Source organism: Callithrix jacchus, chromosome 7 (genome assembly GCF_049354715.1).
Source record: "Callithrix jacchus isolate 240 chromosome 7, calJac240_pri, whole genome shotgun sequence".
NCBI lineage: Eukaryota > Metazoa > Chordata > Mammalia > Primates > Cebidae > Callithrix > Callithrix jacchus.
The window spans coordinates 152,188,197-152,210,551 of record NC_133508.1 but is presented as its reverse complement, the minus strand read 5'-3'; the positions used below and the strand labels follow the sequence as shown (position 1 = coordinate 152,210,551).

Genomic DNA, 22,355 nt, shown 5'->3' with positions numbered 1-22,355 from the left:
TTGTAGAGGGTTGCCTCGGCAACAGCAGGCTGCGTCAGCAGTGGGCGTGTATCTCAGTTGGGGCGGGTTGCCTCGGTAGTGGTGGACGCCCCTCCCCCACAGAGCGTCTCGGACCGTCTGCTTGGGATAGTTTGAAATCGCGGTTTTGTTCGTCCCACTGGGTGTCCCAAACGATCTGTCCCTGCAATCCCCTGGGCTGGCCTACTGTCCAAGTCTCGTTCAGTCTCAAGTCCAGCCCTCTCAAGTCTCAGGTTGCCGGTTCAACAGTGCACCCGGACAAGCGCGCCCTGTGGGGATTGCTGGGTAGGGCCGGCCGCTGCCACCCCGGCTGCCTGCTTCACCAGGCAGACCTACTGCCTGGCGTCCCGTGTCTTTTTTATACTTGGGAGTTTCCCCGTTCTGTGGGCAACAAAGATCAGTCTGGAAATGCAACTCCGACTCACCGTTTGCGGATTCAACGAGAGCTCCAATCCTGGGTTGTTCTCACAGCACCATCTTGAGTCCTCCATAAATACTTCTTGAATGAATAAACGGTATATGGGTCAGGTTGTACTTCGGGATGGAATTCTGAGGCTTGACTGGGATAGGGCATGAGGAACCTGGAATCTAAGATGGGCTAGGGAAGCCCCCAGTGAGGGAATAATCACCATTTTGCCCAGGGCCCGCCTGCCACTCAGGCCTGTGGTTGATCGACCAGCCCCACCCTCCCTTTGCCCCCCACCCGCAGCCCATCCTGGGCTCAGTGCCTGCGCAGTCCCATTTTAGGCCTTGGGCTGAGGCCTGAGGTCAAGTGGATGAGACCTGTCCTCATGCATGCCAGGCCCCTGGCAAAAGACAAGCAAAGACCCAAAGACCATATATGATAAACCAAGAGGATAAACTATGTGATAAAATATATTCTAGCTTCCTCCTTTGACAAACATGCCTCAGCAGAAAGCATATTATGTACAAAAGTACAGTTCCTGTATGACCAAAATTGAGCCCAATATCCAAGATGACTGAATTAAATCATTCTTACACATGTCTTGGCGTTCGGTTGATGGGCCAATGATGTTGGCGTGGGTAATGAAATAAATACACACATAGTTCATAAACTACGACATCTTCACCCACACATTTTAGTTTTCATGTTTTTATTTTAACAAAATCATAAAATTATGTTGCTGTATAATCAAGATATTCATGTCATCTGTGTTCTATTGATGGTCATGATCTGGAGTTTTGTATTTAAAACATCTAAAGTTTTAACATATTTTTATCATAAAGTGTAGATTAAACTAAAGGTAAACTATTTGAATGTACATTTTTCATGTTTTCAAAAAAAGAATTTTCTTTGTATTAAAATATGCCTATTAAAATTAAGAGGGCCATACCTTTATGATTAATGGATGTGAACATTTTTAATCAAAATTATTTAAACGAAACTAAATAAAATTCTGATGTGTGAGATCCTTGTCATTGCCAGTGTGAGAAGCAACATCACTTTTCATGCATTTAACATGTCTATGTCTAGTGGTTCTCAGCTGGGTTGGTTTTGCTTCCCAGGGGCATCGTCTGGGGACATCTTTTGTTGACACACTTGCTACTGGCATCTAGTGAGTGGGAACCAGTGTTGCTGCTAGACATTCTAGGGCAGCCCTCGACAATGAAGTAACCAGTCTAAAATGCCAGCAGTGTTAAGGTTGAGAAACCCCAGCTACACACACACACACATATGCACACACACACACACACACATGCACACACCTCACACACACACATTCACAGTCGCACACACACCTCACACACACACACATACACACAGTCACAGTCACACACACACATGCACACAACTCACACATACACACATTCACAGTCACACACGCACACACACCTCACACATACAGTCAGTCACACACACACGCACGCACACACCTCACACACACACACACACAACGGTTTTATAAACTGTTTAATATTACAAAAGGTTCCTTAACTGCCATATAAACTGTTGTGGATTCTACACTAGTGTTTGGATAACTCCAGAATCACAAATGGGAACGTGAAGAAAAGCAAGAAAATGGACGTACGATGTTGATTGAATTTTGTAAGAGTTGAGTGCACTCTTGGCCGTGTGAGAGGAAGAATTTGACATGTTAATGTATTTGTCTTTTCTTTCACCCAAGTGCTTCTGCTGATCAGTCACTTCCCCTTCCCCAACTGACACATATTCTGAAATAATGTCCGTCTCCCACACTAGAAACACCACAACCCACAACTCTCAACACTCAGATGCAGTCACCTTTTGTTTCAAGGACATAAGAGAGGTGGAGAAGCATTGTCCTCAGGCTGGAATGGTGTCATTTCCGAGAGAGGGTGTTTAAGGTTCTGTGTTGTGCTGTACCAGAGTTGAACAGCAGATCCTGAGAGACAGAGGTGCCCAGGTTTCCCTCCATACCTAGAGTTGGTGATATGGGGATGGGGCTGTAAAGCATGCGGCCCAGGGGCTTCTCTGGTTGGAGCAAAAAGCAGTGTGCTGAGAAGCCTGGTGTCCCACTGTCAACCTGGGGTTCTGAGCAGGAGCCCAGGAGAGCTGGGAGGCTGTTCATATCGGATCGTTAGCAGTTTCCCAGCTCCTTTGCAGAACAGCATGCTGTTTGGCTGCCAAAATATTAGGATTGAAAGCAGCTGGCAAAAGTGTTCAGTGAGGAAGTGAGCCTGCTTGGAGAAGCAAAAGGAAAAATTTCTCTTCGTCTGTGACCTGAAAGGGGAACCTCGCTCTCAGATCCTCTCTGGGACGCTCTCAGTCAGTCAGGTGGGGGCTCCCTTGGACCCCAGGCCACTGGGGCTCCTTTGAAGCAGGTGGGCTCTGGGCCCAGTGCTGATGGCAGATTTTTTCTGGGGCAGTAGAACGGAGGAGGACTCTGTTACTGCCCTGCAGAAATTCACAGCCTAATAGTACATTTATTCTCAGCATATGTTTAATGAGCTTGCAAAATAAAGAGAAATTAGATGGAGAAAACCACAGCAAGCTAGAGATAGGCCAAAGAGGTGAAGAGGTGCTTCAATGGCAGCAACTGCGCAGGTGAGCGTTGAGAGGCTGAAGACTGAGTTCACTAACACTTCATCCTTGCCAGTGTGTATGAGCCCCTTCACACGAGTCTCAGTTAATCCTCACAGCAACCTTAGCACAGGTGGCTTTCACATTTCCATTTTACAGAAAGGGAGACTACCTCTGAAGATGCAGTAGCTTTCCTCAGGAGGCACAGCCAATAGGTGGCAGAACCAAGAGTGCCATCGGGTCTTTGAGCTCTAAGAACAATGCACTTTTCAGTGACATCAGCGTTTCAGGGCCTGTGGATGGGCAGTTTTGGTTATCATAAGGAGTCTGTGAATCCAAAGGCACAGTAAGCCCCAGCCGTAGCCTCCATCATGAGGGAAGTAACCACTATCATGTGAGGCGGGCATAGAATGTTTTGACACTGACACAGAGTTCTGTAGAAGAGGCTGGGAAACACCATATTGCCCCATGTGGCATCAAAGATCTTCTGGCAGAGATAGGGCATGCTTTAGCACTGGGGACACTGGCCACAAAATTTCCTTGGCGGGAGGTAACTGGGACAGTGGCACCAACATTTGGTTGATATTTTGTGGTGCACAATAGACTTATGATTCAAAGAGAGAACCCTACACCCAGTACACAGTAGGTGCTCAAATTTTTTATGAACTAAGTGCTGGCTGAATCTGAGAAGGGGAGAAGCCAAGTGCCATAGGGAAAGCCAGCCTCCCGGTGGTGATTAGAGTTGGGGAATCAGCCATCGAATCCCCTTACCCATTAGGGAAAAAGGAATGGAAACAAACAGCAAAAGCATTTAGCACATTGTTAAACACTGGAAAGCTGTTGCTTTTGAAATAATAACAACCGTGCAATCTCATTAGAAGTTCTAATGGGTACAGAAAAGAAATGCTCACGGCCAATTTTCTTTCTGTGCCTGTAATTAGTGGCATATTTTTAAAGCACTGAGTAGGGTGTTGAGTCTTTTTTAATCACTGCTAGTTCATTCATTCATTCATTCATTCATTCATTCTCCAAATGTTCACTGAGTTCCTGTTTTAGGCCAGGCACTGATCCAGGTTTTGGGGGTGTAACGGTGAACAAGGCAGACAAAGACCCTGCCTCATGGAGTTTGCACTCTAGACAGCAAAGGAAAAGTGTGCGACATAGCGTAGCAGATGATGGCAAGTGTCATAGAGACAGAGCGGCAAGGAAAGGGGACATGGGCAAAAAGAAATTTTTTTTGAGTCGGAGTCTTGGTCTGTTACCCAGGCTGGACTGCAATGATGTGGTCTCGATTCACTGCAACCTCTGTCTCCCGGGTTCAAGCAGTCCTCCTGTCTCAGCCTCCCGGGTAGCTGGGATTACAGGAGCCCACTACCACGCCCAGCTAATTTTTGCATTTTTAGTAGAGATGGGGTTTCACCATGTTGGCCAGGCTGGTCTCAAACTCCTAATATCATGATCCACCTACCTCGGCCTCCCAAAGTGTTGGGATTACAGGTGTGGGCCACTGTGCTCGGCCACAAAAAGCAATTTTAAATAGGATGATCAGGGAAAGTCTCATTGAGAAGGTGACATTTGCTCGAAAATCTGGGGATAAGGGAGAGCACCCAAACACATATCCGAGGTAGAACGTAACTGGTCTGCTCTTATTTAGCCAGGATGTCACTATGGAAAGAGCAGAGTGGGAAGGCAGAGAGAAGTAGGATGAGGTTGGAGATAGAAACAGAGACCCAGGTTACACAGGTCCTTATGGGCTTTTGGAAAGACATAGGCTTTTATTCTGAGTAACACGGGAAGGAGTGACATTATCTGATTTGTATTTTAGCAGGTTGCCCTGGTTACTGGGTTGAGAATAAATGTAGAGAGTCAAGGCTGGAATTAAAGGGACCAGTTTGGAAGAAAAAAATCCAGGAGACAGATGATGGCGGCCTGAACTAGGATGGTAGCAGTGGAGGTGGTGAGAAGTGGCTGGTTTTTGGATGTATTATGAAGGAGGAAGAGACAACATTTGATAATAGATGAGATGCAGAGTGAAAGGGAAATATTCCTCAAGGGTGATACTAAGGTTTCGACCTGAACAATGGTAAGAATACCACTGCCGCTAACTGATATGAGGGAGGCAGTGGTGGGAACATGTGTCCCGGAAAGACGATAGGAAGTTTGATTTTGATTAAGTTTGATATGGTATCTGTCTCTCTACCCATTTCGAATTTAGCTATATATCTGAAGTTCAAGGGAGAGATTCATATTTGCAGAGGAAAAGAGAGCAGAGAATGGAACCCCGGGGATTAGAGAAGGTTATATAATCAGCAAAAGGAGACAGCAACTGAATGGCAGGAAACCAGGGTTGCATAGACTACTGAGAGTCAAGTGAAGGAACCGTTTTAAGAAGCGTCAGTTTTTTCAGCTGCATCAAAGGCTGCTGAGAGGTTGAGCAAGGTAAGGACTAATCATTGACGGTTTGGGTTAGTAACATGGAGGTCAGCGATGAGCTTGATGAGAACAATTTCATGGACCAGGGTAGGGTGACTGCTGAGCACGGAGGCTTAAAGAAAACGGGAGGAAATGGAATCAGTGAAGACAGACAATCCTTTTGAGTTTTGTTGCAAAAGTGGGTGTAGAAAGGAGGAAGTGTAGGTGGAAGGGGCCATCAGTCAAGAGAGAATTTTTTTTAATGTGGGCAATATTACAGCATGTTAATAAGCCGATGGGATGATCCAATAGCTAGGGAAATGGATGTGAGACAGAGAGAGAAGACTCGTGGAGAAATGTTGAGTAGGTGAAAGGAGACTGGACTTGCAGCCCGAGTGCAGAGGCTGGCTTTAGAGAGGAGCACAGGTGAGTCATCTATAACAACAGCAGGGAAGCCAAATCCGTGAGCACAGACGCAGGTTGGAGGAAGAAGCAATAGTGGGAGAGTATGAAAGATGTCTTCTTATTGCTTTCGTTTTCTCAATGGAATAGGAAGCAAGACCATGGGCTGAAAGTGAGAGGAGGGGAAAGGCATTGGAGCTATGAGAAGAGACATCTTCCCCAAGGCTATTGTGAGCATGAAATAATATAACGCAAGTTCAAAGCCTGTAACACAGGAGGAAGTACTTAAAAATGTGAGTGCCTTCCCCTCTAATTGAAAGGGATTCTTCTACTGCCTTTGTCGTTGTTGCTCACAGGAATGTTTTATTGATCTATTTGTTTATTTTTAGAGAAAGGATCTCACTGTGTCATCCAGGCTGAAGTGCAGTGGTGTGGTTATAGCTCACTGCCTCCTCAAACTCCTAGACTCAAATGATCCTCCTACCTCGGCCTCCTGGATAGCTAGGACTATAGGCATGCACCACCACGCCCAGCTAATTTTAATTTTTTTTTTTTTTTGTAGTAATGGGGTCTCAGCTGTGTTGCACAGGCTGATCTCGAACTCCTGGCCTCAAAACAATCCTTCTGTGTTGGCCTCCCAAAGTGCTTGGATTACAGGCATGGCCACCATATCTCCCCTCAGGCTTATTTTAAAAATTATATATGTCGTTTTTATTATTATCATTATCATATTTATTTCCCAGTATAGAAAATTATGGAAAAATGCAGAAAAGCTTAAATTAAAAAATCACTTAATGTTATTTCCTCGAAGGAAACAGCTATTAAGTTTGATGTATATCCTTTCAGCCCCTTTTTCTATAAATATACATTATATACTTCTAAACATATTTCCTTTTTAACTTTACATTGTATTTGCCTATTTTCCCATGTCCAAAAATATGATTTTCAGCATAGCATTTCATTATGTAGACAGTACATTTATTTTCGACTTTTCTATTTTGATTACAAAGTTAATACCAGTTTTTCACATTTATAACTAACCCTGCCATGGACATCTCCTTACAGAAATCTTTACACTCTGATGAGTTGTTTTTTTTTTTAAATAAACTCCTAGAAATTGAATTACTGAGCCAAAGGGTAGAAACACTTTTAAGGCTCTTGATAAGTGTTGCCAAACTCCCTCCCAGAAAGGTTATTCTAATGTGTACTTCTCCCAGCAGCGTGAGAGCGCCCCAACATAACCATTTAAAAAAACTTCACCAATTCAGTGTCAATTTTTTTGTTTTTCATTTCCATGATGACTTGTGAATGTAAACTTTTTTCCATGTGTTTACTCAATTTGCATTTCTCTGGAATGCTGCTCTGCCAGGGAGCTTGGCTTGAAGAAAAGCCTCTCAGTGGAAATGTTTTTGAAGCTGCTGGAGTTGTCTGGGCTGAGCCCTTCTATGACGCTCCCCTGCACAAGGACCCCAGCTCCTGAAAGCGTACATGAAGGACTGTGACAAAATCCTTTGGCTGGATGACTCCTTTCCTTGTTCTTCAGGAGCCTCCTCCGGCCCCTTCTTGCCCCTAGATGGCACCTCCATATCAGGGTGACTTCAGTCCCTACTGTTTGGAATGGCAAACCCTGGAGACCAAAAGTCCTTTTCAGTATTCCACAAAGAGAGGATTTCACCCCATCTGTGAACTGGAAACAGGAGCTGTGAGGGGAGCAGGGACGAATCTACAAAGGGGCTGCGTGCTATTGTCTTCTTTATCTTGCTGCACAGGACCTGAGCCTCCACTGGTTTCAAAATTAATTTTCCTTCTCACTCAATGGAAGGAAACTGAAACTACTGCATCATTAGCACTGAATTTGTAAAAATGCTTTTTCCCAAAGTATCTTTAACACTCATTTTATTTGGTTGAAACCCATCCTGTCCTTTTTAAACAAGAGCATCAGAGACCTTCTGAGTAGAGGTTTTAGCCAGAAAAGAAAGATATTCTGGCAAATTTCTAGGGATAGAAAAATCCCCTTTTCAAGCAGCTTATTGTGTTAGAGATGCTTTCATTCTTGTTCTGCCTCTTTTCACACATGCACATGCACACACACACACACACACACACACCCCACCATCACTACCACCACATTCATTCCCCCACACTCACATCACACACCACACCAGACTGCACACGCACACACACTACACAACAGACACATGCTCATCCATAGAACCCAGACCCACTGTGCATGCACTCACCATACACACACAACACGCTCGACCTGCACAACACATAAGCTCATTTGTAAGTCACACACCATACCACATATACACACACACCCCCCTTACACTCAGACCACACCACACTGCACATGCACACACACACCATACTCACAAAACACACTCGACCTACACAGCAACACCTACCACATCACACAGAGCACAACACACATACACACACACAGACACCATCACACACTTGACCTACATAGCATGCTCACATGACATCACACACACCATATTGCACATGGACACACTTGCCACATCATTACCTCCACATCCATAGCCCCCATCACATACATGCATCCCTTCCCCCTCAGCCTCTCCCCGATCCCAGCCCTCCACCCTTGAGCTTTAAAAAACATGTGGTTCTGTGACTTCCCTGAAAATGAAAGGGATGTGCACTAACCCTGGCTCCTTTTCCTGTCTCAACAGGCACCGAAGCAGCCCAGATGTCTTTCTTCCTGCTTGTGAAGGGTGGGGGGAAGGGGCAGAATATGCACAAGCCAGGGGTCTGGGATGGATCAGAGCATTAATTAAAAATTAGTGAGTCGTTCATGGGCAATCACTTTAGGCCAGAGCAATGCTTGGACTGAGACCTTTCCCCTGCTTGCTCATTAAGATGGCTCATGGAACTGACAATCTGGAATAAATCGAGTCCAGGGCAGATGGTCAGAGCTCGACAATAGGAACCTCGAAACACCCATCCTTCTAATTTTCCTCCACATCCCTCATTTAAAGATAAAGAGATTTTAAAAATGAAGTCTCAGAGGGCTGAAGGAGCTACCACCATCCAGCTCTGCTAATTAGAAAGAGCAAGTCTGAGCCAGGGTGATCATCAACTTTACAAATTATCTGTAGTCAAACTTTTATGCCGCAGTAGTTTCTCCATTCCCACCCCTCTTTCAGAGTCACTCTCCTCTCCCGACTAGCCAGAGTAGTCTCAGAAATTACGGCTATTTTTAATACCTGCCTCGAGAAACATCGTTCAGAAAGCAACTCTGCTGCAGACTCCACCGGAGAGGCTGTCCGCAGCCAAGTCCAGGTGCCTCTCTGAGCACCTGTGCATTGGTGTGATTCCTGCCACTCTGTCCTTCCATCAGCTCAGATGCTTGAAAAGTGTTCCCTTTAGCCTAGAGATGTCAAATCTGAGTTACTGATACTCAGTTATTTCAACCACTGAAACATTGCCAAGTGGCGGTAGAGAGAGCAGATCACAGTGGTAACGATCTTGGGCCCCAGATTCAGTCTATGTTTCGATCCTAGCTAGAACCCTGGGCCACCGACCCTGAGCCTGAGGTCTCTCATGTATAAAACGGAGGATAACAGGATTCGCTTCATAGGGAAGGTGGAGAGGAGTAAATGGAGTGATGCACAGTGCCTGGCACATAGCAAGGCTTCAATAAATGGCAGCTACTATTCTTACGAAGGCCCCCAATATACCTGATGGATGAGCTCATTGTTCTAGAACTTTCTGTGGCTCTGATAGTGCCCTGCAACAGGAAACACAGAGGAAAGATTTTAGCAGCATGCTTTCAAAAACATGAACTGCTGTTTCCTGCAGCAAAACTGCGGGCTAGTCGAGAGTCTTACTCCACTTGTTCGCAGTATCAGTAATGGGGTCATCCTAGTGAGTGACCATGTTGTCATCGTGTCCTTGCCCTTCCACAGTCACCCTAATGAAACGCCCTTGTCTATTTCAGCTTGCTCACCCAGCTGGAAAGAGGTCTCTCTCCTTTGTATGAAATTGGCACGTTATTATTAGAGTAATAATACCTGTTATTACCAGCCAATCTCTCTTTCAATAGTACATTATTGTTATATACTTGGCTTAAAAAGCCTGTGCTGTTGTAATTTGTAAAGGCCGGATTAAGCAGAACAATACAACTTGAAGTAATAATAATGACATCTTGCATTTCCATGCTACATTTATTTTTCGAGTACATAGTATGTCGGCAGGCTGCTCTCTGACCTCCCCTGGCCAAGAAATCCTGGCACTGTGCCTTTTATTCTGTTTGGAACCCTACGTTTTCAGGTCACATGTCCCTTTGGAAATCTCTGTGCACTGCATCCTCAGACTCCAGTGACAGCTGTGCCAGGCAGAGCTAGACCTGGTGGGAGGAGGCGTCGGGGGAACTGTTTTTCTGCAAACACACACCCCTGACCCCAAAGAAGCAGCTTCTTTATTGTGGCCATTTATTATTTACAAAGCACTGCAGGTGTACATGCACTGTATGAGACACAAAGACAAGGTCCCTGCTCCATGGACTGAGAGGTTTTATCGTGCATTTCATCTGTCTGAGCTGAGTGGTAGGAATGCAAGGCAAGCAGGGTGGAAGATCCAAGAGCGACGTCTGGGACGTCAGAGTGGAAGGAAGGGTTTCTGATGAGGAATTTTAAATGGGAAAAGTCAGAGCAGGTGCGTGCAGCTCGCAGCATCACTCCGGAATCTAGAGGAATCTTAGCGATATCCTGTGTTCCAGCCCTGGGAAGACAAATTCTGCCCCGGTGCCTTTGAACAGTTGGGACTGGAAAAAGGCCAAAGACTAGGAAGAGACAACAAACGCTCTCCTAAGAACCTCTCGAGCAGCACGTACCTCCCCTTCCCCAACTTTCCTGAAAGTTTTCTTGTTTTCTTTTGGGTGGGGGAGTGACAGAGGTAGGGAGGAGCATTAGTCAGTCTTTTAAAAAATATATTATTGTTATTAATTTATTGTGTACCTTTAGGCAGATTTGTTTTCCTTCTCAAGAAGGGCAAATTTCAGGTTTGACCCCTAATATTCAGCACCCCCTAATATTCAGCCACCCCCTTCTGGGCAATCCCTCTTCTTCTATCTGTATCTGTCTTAGCCCGGCCAGCCCTAATGAGGTTTCCTAATCCCTGTACATTACCATCACCTGCCTGCCTCATTCTTCCATCCACTGAGAGGCACAGAACAGGCCCTGGCCTGAAGAGATGAACAAGATCCTTGCCCCCCAGAAGCGACAGAGGAATGGAAATGAGGATGTGAAGGGCCTCACACGGAGGCTGGGGTCACTGCTGCCCTCTCCTGCAGGAGGAGACAGATAGTTTGGTGATATGAGCACAGATTCCTTCAGGGCTTTCAATCATTCACTTGAAACCTTCCTGGGTTCCCACCCTCTAGAACAAGGGCTGAAATTCTAGGAAGGCTCAGAAATCCAGCCTTGCCCCAGGATCGGCAAAAACTGATCACGTCCTTGGCATGGGATTCTTCCTGCTCAGAGCTTAGGGCTTAGTCTAATACCAGGCAAGTTCTGCAGCCAGAAACAGATATAAATTTGGCTGAGCAGCACGAGTGAAAATAAAATGGATTCTGTAATGTACCAAATATGCACCAGATGGCTCTACTTCCTACCAGCCCTGTAATGCTGGTTAACAAAGCCTACTGCCCTGCTTCATCACCATCACCATCACCATCATCATCATCATCATCTCTTATTAAAGCCCTCTGGTACATGGTGTTCTGCAGAGCACTCTGAGTCTGGATATCAAGCTGAGAGTATCTCCTGCCTCCCTCCCCTTTGCTTCCCAGTTGTGTCTGCTCTGGGTCATCGTTTCCTCCATAATCCTCTCTCCCCTGGCCTCCCTTCATTTCCCACCACCACTCTCACCCTGTTTTACCTTCTGCTTTCCAAGCCTGTGTCTCTCAAAGTCTGGCCCTCACACTTCCTGCATCAGAATCATCTGGGGAGTGTGTTAATGGTGCATATTTCTTGGAACTCTTCCACCCCTGTGCTAATTCAGAGTGCCCAATAGTAGTCTGTGGACATTTGCATTTTAACAAGTTCCCTGCCACGGAGTTTGAGAAATGCCACCCTAGATGCTTTCTTTCCAACAAGAGTCAAAGACTTAGTCTTCCAGCTTCCTGGTGTAGAGAGGTATAGACCAGAAGGCAGCCCTAGAAGGGACACCAATGGTGATGTACCAGAACTGGCCTATGCCTGATTGCAAAGTAAAAATTTCAGGAAATTAGAAAGCTGGTTAATAGCTTGAAAGCTAGCCACAGGAGGAATATTTATGCCACAGAAATTATCAAACACTAATAACCAAGGCTTTTGCTTTTTTTTTTTTTTGCTGCAAACATTTTAGTGATTATTGTTGAGCACACATTTTGGACATTTTTTACTTCAAATGGCAACAAGTTAAATAAATATTCATAATATACAAGAAAATACAACCAAAAGTAAAACTTGCTTTAAGCATGCCTTGCATTTAGAACAGTGTTTTCCCCTCTTAATATATTTTATTTTTGAGCTGCGCAAACACACTTAAGACTTTGATCTTCATAGTACGGCATTTAGGTAATAAAAATATACTCCCACCTTAAAGAAATAAAAAGGTTGTGCATGATTATACACCAAAGAAAAGAGAGAACACTAGAATATTCAGATAGTGCAGGCATCATTAAAGAGAAAAATAAAAAGCTTGAGGTGTTCATTAATTCTCTATGTTTTGAGGAAGCAGAATTTTTGACCAAGTAGCTTAAAAACCAGCACAATGCTCTTTCAAAACAGAAGCAGTCTACCGGCACACCACTGGACACCAAGTATCATCCAACCCAGCACTGTGATTTGCAGATGAGAGCGCTGAGGCCTGGAGAAGGGAAGGGACCCGTTCAGGGTCTTGTGACAGTGAAGAAAAAGGCACAGCTAGAATGACCCCTGTTCCAGTAGGCATGACAGCTCCATTCCTCTTTCACCAATGCTTTGCGCCTGTTGGGAGGTTGGTTTGGAAGGCTCCTTTCACGTAGTTGGCTTAAATGCCTGACACTCTGTGAGTCAGTTGGGGTTGTTCGACTGCAAACCACAGATTCTGACTCACTTAAGCAGAAAAATAAAATTCAGTGTAAGAGTCTCACAGAGTTCACAGAGCAGAAGGGAAAGCTAGAAACCAGACTTAAAGAAAAATTGAGCTAGGGCAGCTCAGGATTCCATGGGGCAGGAATTAGGGGATGGTCTCCTTAGAGGGGGTGCTCCTCAGGGGGTGCTACTGGGTTGCACCAACTCCAAACTCTTCTTTCCAGCCTTGCTTCACTCAGCTCAGAAGAAGAAGTCTTTGAAGAGAATCTGAATGCTCTTGGGCCCTATGCTCACCTCTTAGCCAGGTGCCGACAGGTCACACTGATTGACACCTCCAAGACTGCACAGAATGGGTGAGAGGGGATTTCCCAAAAGGGAATCATGCTCCATTGCAGTGAGAAGGAAAAAAATCAAAGCAGGTAGCCAAAAAACTACAATGCTATCTACGTGCTTGAACACAGCAGTGAGCTCCAGGGAGCCTGAGTCAGGATCTCTGCCCTCTTACCCCAGTACCCACTGTCGTGCTTTATGGCCTGGACACATCCTGCCTTTGGTTGCTGCTGGGATTGGGAACCTGACTTGGGCTTCCTAAGGCTTAACTGTAAGGGTTCCCAGCCATCTTCTGTTCACTCTCTGTGGCCTCTCTCATTGTACCAACTACCATCTAAAAGCTAATGATCCCCAACTCTCTTCCAGACCCATAGTTTGAGTTTCCTAGTGGACAGAGCCATTTCTCAGACCCAGCTTTCCCTTCCTTCCTGCTGCCATTTCCTTAATTCAGGTTTGTGTCATTATCAGTTGGTCTTTCAGACCAGCCTCTGGACTTTGTCTCCATCTTCATTTTCTTTCCTATCCAGTCCACCCTCTGCGTAGCACCAGGTAGTCTCTTAAAAACAAATAGGTCACATTACTCCCATCCTTCAATGACATCCGATGACCATAAAAGCCTTTTGTGACCTGATGTTGACTTGTCACTCTCAGCCCATCTGCGCCTCTCTGCTGACGTGTGGCCTTTGCCTTTACAACATGGAGCCTCTCCGCAGACCTACCAGGTCTTTCCCACTCTCATGCCTTTTCACACGCTTTTCCTCTGTGTGCAGGGCCCATCCTCAGAAACTTTCCCTAGAAAGTTCTTAGGCATCCTTTATGACCCAGAGAAGAAGATAGAAAACGTGGGCTGAATGCGAACGCATTCGGTGGGTGGGACAGGTGGAGACTGCCTTGGTGAAGTCTTCTCTGACCTGCTCAGTCAGGTTTTATTTCTCTGTCCTCTGTATTTCCACACCTCTGTTCATGAAGTTCATAAAGCCCATATTCCACATTAATATATGCATTTGCATGTGATTTTTCACCTCTTCATGGACACTTACCAATTTTTTGCCCACCTGGGACCTTTTCTTCTCTTTTTTTAAAGCCAAAGGCATGTAAAAATAAATATTAACTTTAAAAATAACTTAGTTACAGCGATTCTTTGCCTGTGTCTTACCAACATGTAGCTGACAGTCAAAATTTTGCAATATAGATATAATATATAGGGAGACATAAGAACTGCAGGAAATCCCCCAAACCCAAAAAGTTCAAACATGACAACGAAAAAGTTTTAACCCTGGAGAATTCGCTATGGGGAGCCCAAGCAATATACAGAAAAGAATCTAGAAAAAAGGCTTAGGTGTTAAATAAATTTTGACTTTCTCTTGCTCAGAAAATGTCGGAGTGCTGTAAAGTTCTATAAAGTTCCTTAACGTGAATCGCCCAGCGCTTCATGGCTGGTGTCAGTCCTGGCCGAGCCAGATTGCTCGTGTGTCTGCAAACAATACATGAGCCGAACGTCACCAAGGCCTGCTGAAAATGGGCTCTGGCTGACTCACTTCCTCTTTTTGCCAAAACAGGTTTTGTTTTGTTGTTTTTTCTAAATCGTTTCTGCAAACAGGGCGTAACAGGTAAAAAAAATACTTTGTAAGAATATTATTTTAGAAAACCCATCACAAAACTGCAAATACAGCTCCGGAAGCCCTTCTCTTCAACTGCGGCTAGTTTGTTTTTTGTACCTTTTACCCCAAAGGAAAAAAGTTGGTATCCTCTTACTTATTTTGTCCATGACATTCAGCACCTCATCCAAAAGTGAGGGCCCAAGATCCAGCTGCAGGGAGAGGAGGGAACCTGTAAGGTCAGAGAGGGACTCCTCTGACTTAGTCTTTCCCTTGATGAGTTCGCAGGGGGCGGGATGGTCCAGCATGTCCTCAGCTGGCCAGATGGGGTACTGTTCAGATAGGCTGGAGGAGTGGCTGTCCCTGCCTTGGCTGGACTAAGAGGCAGAAGCGCTGGAGCCCCATGACGTGTCTCTCCAGGACCTTTTCACATCTTCCCTATGTTTGGGGAATTCTGTTTTACAAATCCCCACATCCTAACTTAGAAGGCAGGTACTCACCTCCCCACCTCCCTAGCAGCTAAGGCACAGCTGCCTCAGAAGGACTCTGAATCAGAAGCTAGCACTGCAAAGCAGCGCGAACTGGGAGGAGTATATTCTGGCTAAGGTGGCTCGTATCTGCCTCAGTCTCAGAAGATCCTCATGAGAGCATCCAAGGTCCCACACTGGCAGGGGCGCCAGTTCAAGCTGTGTGTCTGTGCTGAAAGGGGGGCCAGCATTGTCTCTTCTAGACTATTCTGCAAAGCGTTTTGAGGTATTATTCCTTGATCCATAACTTCCCAGAGATTTGGTGACCTAACCAATATTCTTTAGTAAATTTGCTTTCTATGTAAAGTAGCCAGACATGGTCTCTGATATTTGCAACTAGGAATCTTTGAGTCTGAAAGACCTTCAAGAGTAGGGCTCACAGCTTGTTTATTTCTTCATTCCCTGCCCGCATGCTACATGGCACTGAGAAGCCTCTCTCTACATAGTTGTTGAAAGAATGAATGAGGTTGCTTATCTGCAGTGTTTCACTTGACTTTTAGAGCTGCAGCCTGGAGTTTAACAGCTGACCATAATGCCTGTGTTACTTGCGTCAGAAATCCAAGCCCTACATCTTATTTCAAGGAGTTCAGGAGTGTTCAAAGAGAAATATTAAGCAATCCATAAGATTATTTTAATTTTTATGTATAATTTCTTTTCTGCTTGACTTTTCCATAAAGCTCTTATACTTGGAATTTCATTTCATTTTTTAAACTCCACTATGTTTCTACCTTCTTTTTGTTTCTTCCCCACACAGATTGATGGAAGAATTAAATGAACTGCACTGCCCTAAATGTAAAACCATTTCTCAGAGTGCAGACTGCCTATGTGCCATCTCCTCATCAGGCCCTGGAAATGATTTTCTTTCTTTGCTAGCGCAGAGCAAAATGGTGGAGGCCTTTGAATCCATAAAGTATTTCATAGAGTCTCACCTTACTTCCTCGGGGACAAGATAGAAAATGAGGCCCGAATGATAATCCATTAGGTGGATGGGAGAGATGGAAATTCCTATTTGTCCACCCAAATCTCATCTCTCCTTCTTCTGTAGGAACAGCAGTGGAGCTGGCTCTCGGTGGTTAAGCTGCCCTGCCTTTCCCACCTTCCCTATGTTGTGGCGCGCCTTTGTGTCTACGTTCTCCCCACAGGCTTGTGAGCAGAAGTCATCCATGCCCCCATCAGGCCAGCGCATATATCTTCTCCACTTGCTCCTCCACACTCTTCTCCTGCTTCCTACTGGTGAGAATGGTGACCAGCAGAGCCACTCAGAAAGCCACATGCTGAAGACAGAAGAGCTGCCATCAGCCTGGGTCCCTGGCTAATGGTGGGAGGATGGACTCCGGCCAGAGTAAGGCCTCTCCATACTTTCATGCAAGAGAAACGTCAACCTGTATACCAGTCAAGCCTCTGAGCTGTTACTTACTAAACATACTTTCTTTTAATGCACGGGGTTAACTGGTTTAACATATCCAAAGAATAGTGGCCAATGCTTCAACATCAGCCTGGAAGGGGAACACGAGCAGCATGGCGCAGGGCTCTGTTTTGATGCTGACACACGTCATATAAGCAATAGCTCAGGCAAGGCTGTGGAAGATGTACTTCTCAGATTTAAAAATGACACTATGCCGTGAGGGATAGCTGGTCAAATTTTAAAAGATTTCAACAAGTTAAAAATAACAAGTGATATTTCCTAAGCATTGAATGTAAGCCAGGCTCTGGGTTAAATGCTTTCCAAACATGATCTTGTTTAATACTTATGATGATCCTACAATGTAGAAATGTTACCTCCCTTTCCGAGATGGGAAAACAGAAATGTCAAGAGATTAAGTAAGGAACTGGTAAATGATAGCACCGGGATTTCAACCTGGAGCCTGTGGTTCTAACCACTTTGCTTAGAGTGGTCCTGGGTGTAGGTTTGTTTGGGAAGCCCTGGTTGTGTAATATTGTCTCAAAATAATTGTTAATAGTAACAATAACACCTGCTTTCAGTGTTAAAATGGCCACAACTTATATGATAAATTATAGGATCACTTTAGTGATTCTGCGCAGTCTAAACCCTGTAAGATAAAATTCAAGAGAAATCACTATAGAGCTCCATACATCAAATGTTCAATTATGGAAAATCCAATGGAGGGGGTTTGTTTTCTCTAAGATTACATAGAGCTAAAAGTATGATAAGACTGTAAAAATGGCACTGGAAATTTACATATCGTCATTAACAGGTGTGGTGAGCCCAGAACCAGGTACAGGATGGTTCTGTTGTGCTTGGTGCCAGACAGGCTACATCTAGACTGTTGGTATCCTTTCAAGGAACCGTATTTTCAGAGAGGTGAACAATCACAAATGGAGCACATTCAGAGGACGATGTGCTGGTGCAATATCGAGAAACCAAGTCACATGAGGACTGGGTAAGGGCACAAGGGATTCTTTGCCTGGAGCCAAGCAGACGTTAGGGACATGTGAGCTGTCCTCATATATCCCAATGGCTGCCATGTGGGGGAGGGATCAGGCTGATGCCAGGGACTCCAGATGGCAGATCCAGGACTAGGTGGAATGACAAGGAAGCAGATTCCAGCTCAATTTCAGGAAGAACTTTCTAACAATCTGAGCTGTCTGACAATGTGCCCGACTTGCAAAGGATGGAGCAGCCGGTTCCTGCTTGCATTCAAGCCAAAGCAGGCTAGACCTCAGTCAGAGACCTAGTAGTGGTGGCTCCTGCTCTGGAAGTGGAGTTGAACTAAATGACCTCCACGTTTCTTTCTCAAATTCTGTTATTCCAACAACAGTGATAACATCAGACTGTGGACACAAGAGAGGGCACAGAATGTATCCAGTGTGTGAGTGGAAGAACCAATCACAGCCGAGATTTTTTAAAAAACAAGTAGACAGTGCCCTAAATCTGTGGTGTGAGCGGCCCTGTGGTCCGTAACAGGCTCGAGTTACCATGGCTGCTGTGGCGGGCCGAGGACTTGAATGCAGCTGGTTACGGAAGATTCTGTAATTAGGACCAGGAGTTAGGGACTGCATCTCAGCAGCCAGACAGAAGAGCTCCTGGGTCTTCAGGACCCAGGGGAGCTGAGAGAGGGATCTCTGATGCAGTCTTGTTTAGAAACAGGGAGAAAGAAGTAGACCCAGTATTACAGCAACTGCCTAGAAAGAACCAGGTGCTTACTTTGCCCTCCCTGCTGGAGTTGCTAGTCCCCAGATTTCTTACCTAAAGAAACTTGTATTTACTCACAGTTAGGTGCAAGGCACTGTGCTGAGGGCTGAGGATTCAATGGTGAATAAGGCAGAATTTAAAATTAAGATGTTTTCCTGATTGCAAGTAACAACAACAAAAAGCAAACCCAATCTCATTTAAATATAAAGGTAATTGATTGATCTGTGTAATTGACAAATCTAGAGGTAGCTCTAGTTTCAGGTAATGCTTGATCTAATGCCTCAAATAATGAGACCAGGCCTCCATTTCTGTCTCTCCATTTCTTCTTTTTTCTTTCTTTCTTTTCTTTTTTTTTGAGGCAGAGTCTTACTCAAGTCACCCAGGCTGGAGTGCAGTGAGGTGATCTCAGCTCACTGGTTCCGCCTCCCAGGTTCAAGCAATTCTCTCCTGAGTAGCTGGGATTACAGGCACCTACCACCACACCCAGCTAATTTTTGTATTTTTAGAAGAGCCAGGGTTTCATCATCTTGGCCAGGCTGGTCTTGAGCACCTTACCTCGTGATCCCCCCGCCTTGGCCTCCCAAAGTGCTGGGATTACAGGTGTGAGCCACCGCGCTCAGCCCTTTCTCTTCATTTCTTAGCTCTGGGTGGCTTCGTTGCAGGCCTGACTCTACCACTCCAACCCTCACCTCCATTGATAAGGATGTTGAGCCTCTGAGTTGTTACTGAACATACTTACTGAATACACTTTCCTTTAATGCATGGGGTTAACTGGTATAATAGCCAGATCCAAAGGATAGTTCCACTGCTTCAATATTAACCTGAGAGGAGAACATTAGCAGCATGCCAGGGGGCTCTGCCTTTGATGCTGACACAGGTTACTTAGAAAGCCAAGGTTTCTTCCAGTATCCCAACATGTGCAGCAGGGGAGAAAGAGTCCAGGGCTCATCTTTCCAGGCAGAGCCCTGAGGTGCAGCCCGATTGGCCTGGCCTGAGTCACATGTGAACCCTGGGCCACTGTGACAGGGAGAATGGAGGTAGAGTATGCCCATTAACTTAAGCTCTGCAGATGGAGGTGGACACTGGCATCAATCGCACACAAACCACATGGCTGAACGGAAATAAAAGGAAATTTGGTAAACTCTTTCCTGAGGAGAGGAGGTAATGCTAGGCTACAAACAGATACCCAGCAGACATGGTTCCTGATCTCAGGGCGCCTCTGTGGAAGTGCAGGTAATTATGAAAGCAAGCTGGTGTTCTACTGTCATACAGGAAGTCCTGGGTACTGGTGGAGCAGGGAAGTGCCTGCTTAGAGAAGTCTTCCTGGAGGAAGTGACATTTACACTGAGACCTGAGCATTAGTAAGATTTACCTAGCTGATCAGAGGGAAACAGTGTTCTTGGAAGAGGCACAAGCGTGAGCTAAGCCAGTATGTGAGAGAGCATGACAAGTTCAGGGACTGAAAGGAATTGAGTGTGGCAGGAGCGAGGAAACTGGGAGTCAGGTACTCCAGATGGGTGATGCCGCTGTCAGCTGCACTGAGAAGGGAGGGGAGGCCGATCGGGAGCTGCAGCCTCATTTGTCCATTAGCCTGCAGCCAGTGGCAGCAATGGGGCTGAGAGCTCTGAGTGGGGGACAGCCCTGCCTTGTCCTCTCACTGTCCCTAATGGACAGCACAGAACTCTGAGGAAGCAAGACACAGTGTGGGTGAGTGTGGGTGAGCAGGGCAAAAACCTGGGCTGCTCAAGTCTCAGCAGAGCCTCTGGGTAGCCCCAAGGTAAATGTCACAGTTTTGCCTAAAGGTTGAGATTAAAGCCATCCTCTGCTAAATTATATAGACTACTGTAGATGTAGGCACTGCATTCATACTTGTCACTAGATCTTGAAGTGTGAGGCAGGATCCCTATCAAAGCCTGTACATTAGGATTTCCTAGGGAGCAGTTTTAGAAATAGTCTTACGGTGACTATGACGCTATGGTGGTGAGGCCCGTGTCCTGCGGTGCTCCTGTGCACAGCCTGCGTGGAGAGCCACTGTCTTGGTTGCTTTCTTGCTGGGGGCTGCAGGGTCAGACAACTGTGGGCTTGAATCAGCTCTTCCATTTGTTGTGTCATCTTGTGTAGGTTCCTGGTCTTGCCAAGCCTTGTTTTCTTCCCCTGTAAGATGAGGATAATGATAGTACCCACCTCATGGGATCTTTGTAAGGATCAAATGATATTTGTAAATTGCCTAGGATATAATAAGCCCCCCAAGTGGAAGATATTATTATTGCTGTGTTAGAGATGACTTCATCTTTACATACATTCAAATGCTGTTCAGTCACTCTCTTATTCTGGTGACATCCACTGAGACTCTTTTTACGTCCCAGGCACTGGAAACAGAGCAGTGAACAAAACAGATGAAAGTCCCTGCCTTGTCCACCTTACCTTCTAGTTACTTGCTTAAATTTCGTGAGGACCGCTGTCACTGCTATGGGGAAAATTGACAAGGGGACATCATCCAGGTGCACATTAAGGATGCACATGACTCTGTTCTACTCTTGGGGAGAAGGTCAACTTTTAAAATGGCCTCAACCATCCTCACCTTCTGGAATTCACACCCTTCTGTAGCCCCCTCCCCTTTAGTGTGGGCTGGACCTAATGAGTTGCTTCCATCAAATCTAATATGGCAAAAAGGATGGATATCGCTCCTAAGATTAGATGATTGAAAGTCTGCCTTCTGTCTTGCTGAGTTTCTCTGTCGTCAGCTGCCCCGTGGAGAGGTCGAAGCTGCAAGAAACTGGTATCTTCGGCTAACAGCCAGTGAGGACCTGAGGCCTGCCAACAGCCACCTGCGTGATCTTGGAGGCAGATCCTCTTCCAGCTGAGCATGGGGATGACTGCAGTCCCATCCAATGCCTTCATGACAACCTTGTGTGAGAGACCCTGAGCCAAAGGGACACAGGAAAGCTACACTTGGATTCCTGACTCATTGTGGGACAACATTTTGTTGTTTTAAGCCACTAAGTTTTGGAGTCATTTGTTCTATAGCAACTGATAACTAATATACTTGATAAGAATAAAAATGTAAACCCTGTGTAGCCAGTCAGAAGCTTGAGAATTACAAAAAGATCACTGCGTTTTCTCCTCCGACATGCCAAGGCTCACTCACCTCCTTCCGATCCTTAATCAAAATTCATCATGTCATCGAGGGCTTTCTTGGCCACCCGTTAGGAAATGGCAAACCATTTGACAGGTTCTTTCTTCGGTTTAACATTTGTTAAGCACGTGCTTATGACTGGACCCAGGAATCTCACTTCTACGTATTTACTGAAGAGAAATACAAAGATATTTTTTACACTCCTCAGCCTCCCAAGTGGCTGGGACCACAGGGCGCTCATCACCACACCCTCCACATTCTCCTGCTTTATTTTTCTCTTTAACACGTGTCACCATCTGGTATACCACACATTTTATTCACCTTTTTTTTGTGAGTCAAGATCTCGCTCTGTCACCCAAGCTGGAGTGCAGTGGCTTGATCACAGCTCACTGCAGCCTCTGCCTCCCAGGCTCAAGGCTCCAACCCCAGCCTCTGGAGTAGCTGGGACTACAGGCATGTGCCACCATGCTAATTTTTTTTTTACATTTGTAGCATTTTAATTTTATTTATTTCCATAGGTCTTTGGGGAACAGGTGGTGTTTGGTTACATGGTAAGTTCTTTAGTGGTGATTAGTGAGATTTTGGGGCACCCATCGCACAAGCAGTATGCACTGTACCTAATGTGTAGTCTTTTAACCCTCACCCCCTTCGCCCCCTTTCCCCCAAATCTCTGA

General features: G+C 45.5%; 1 long non-coding RNA gene across 1 annotated transcript; it reads left to right on the top strand.

Moving 5' to 3' along the window:
• Positions 1-4,929: 4,929 nt before the first annotated feature.
• Positions 4,930-21,620, top strand: LOC118143098 (uncharacterized). Its single transcript, XR_004727267.3, has 4 exons — positions 4,930-5,123; positions 5,256-5,479; positions 6,005-6,147; positions 16,437-21,620. It is a non-coding gene; the product is annotated as an uncharacterized LOC118143098 (long non-coding RNA).
• Positions 21,621-22,355: the final 735 nt, after the last annotated feature.